The 1,574-nt window shown below is 39.1% G+C and overlaps 1 non-coding gene across 1 annotated transcript; it reads right to left on the bottom strand.

The window, feature by feature from the left end:
* Positions 1-1,244: 1,244 nt before the first annotated feature.
* On the bottom strand, positions 1,245-1,351 carry LOC138872220 (small nucleolar RNA R71). The gene has a single exon (XR_011400689.1). It is a non-coding gene; the product is annotated as a small nucleolar RNA R71 (small nucleolar RNA).
* Positions 1,352-1,574: the final 223 nt, after the last annotated feature.

Here is a 1,574-nt window from a genome sequence, read left to right on the forward strand (position 1 = left end):
TATATTTCACGATATGAGCTTCCAAACTGGACCCCTCGCACCAGAAATTTTCTGGTGCACAGCTGAAGCTAAAAAAAATCTGTAACTTTTCCAAAGATGAAATAGTTGGTGATGACGAAAGTAAAATCACGAAGGGTGATGTCGTGCACTTATTGATTTCTAGTTCTTTGTTGATATCCGAGATATATTGTTTCTTTCAATTACCTGTTGTCTTTCTATTCTGAATTGATATCTCCCCCGCGGTATGCTACCCCTCCCATATTTGACTGTTTATTTCTGTTCTTCTTTTCCATTGTATATAGTTGAATTATACAGGTTGTTTGGTAGTTTGGTCCTAGCCTCGTCACTACTTCGCCGAGGTTAGGTTAGGCACTTACCAGCACATGGGGTTGATTGTGCTAATACTACCCTCTGCACTATGTGCAGATCCCGGAGCAACTTTTGGATCGTAGATTGAGTGGCTACCTTCTGTCCACGCGGAGATCCAATGTAGACCTGCATGCGTCTGCAGGCCCTAGCATCTCTCTCTATCCCTTTATCCCTATTTCATTTCCTTCATTCATAAATAGTGTATCGTTTATTTTTCGGACTTTGCATGTAGTAAGTCTTAGATCGTCTGTGACACTGTGACACCAGTTCTGGGTGGTTAAGGCTTAAACAGTTGTATTAGTTACATGTTCAGATATTTTATTGCTTTTCTTCTGCTTATTTTAAATTTTCGTTGTTTACACGTTATTGCTTTGTAACTGTTAAAGAGTATAAAAAGGGTAAAAAGGTTACTTGTTCAATAATTAGCTTGCCTAGCTCACACTAGTAGGCGCCATCATGACTCCTGAGGGTGGAAAATCTGGATCGTGACACGCCAATGCCAACAAATAGAATCCTTAGGGATTATGCTGGACCTGATCGCTTCAACTGTGAATCTAGTGTCAGGAATCCCCCAGTGGCAGCCAACAACTTTGAAATCAGGACCTTCCTGATTTGGACAATTCAACAATCTTGTATCTTCATTGGTGATACAAGTGAAGACCCACATTGTTGTTTAATTGATTTTCTAGAACTTGTAGAAACTGCTAAGTTTAATGGAGTACCTCCTGAAGCTATCAAGTTAAGGCTATTTTCTTTTTCTTTAAAAGGAGATGTCAAGACTTAGTTGCGAAGTTTGCCTCAAGGGTCCATTATGACATGGGACCAGATGACTCAAAAGTTTTTAAACAAATATTTTTTTCCCTGCTAAAACAACAAGGTTAAGACAAGACATATCTAATTTCTTGTAGACTGACACTGAGTCAGTTTATCAAGCTTAGGGAAGATTAAAAGCAATGTTAAGTAAATGCCCACATCATGACATTCCTGAACATATGCAATTGTAAATTTTCTATCACGGGCTAAAACCCTCTACTAGAAATGTGATAGATGCAGCTGCAGGAGGTTCTGTAATGGGAAAAACCATAGAGGAAGCATTGCAACTATTGAATGAAATTTCTGAGAACGCTATCCAATGGCCATCTGAGCGTGTAGTCATTAAAAAGGCTGCTACGGTAAATCAGGTTGATACTCTAAATACACTAACG

Source organism: Nicotiana sylvestris, chromosome 6 (assembly GCF_000393655.2).
Source record: "Nicotiana sylvestris chromosome 6, ASM39365v2, whole genome shotgun sequence".
In the NCBI taxonomy this organism is placed as follows: Eukaryota; Viridiplantae; Streptophyta; class Magnoliopsida; order Solanales; family Solanaceae; genus Nicotiana; species Nicotiana sylvestris.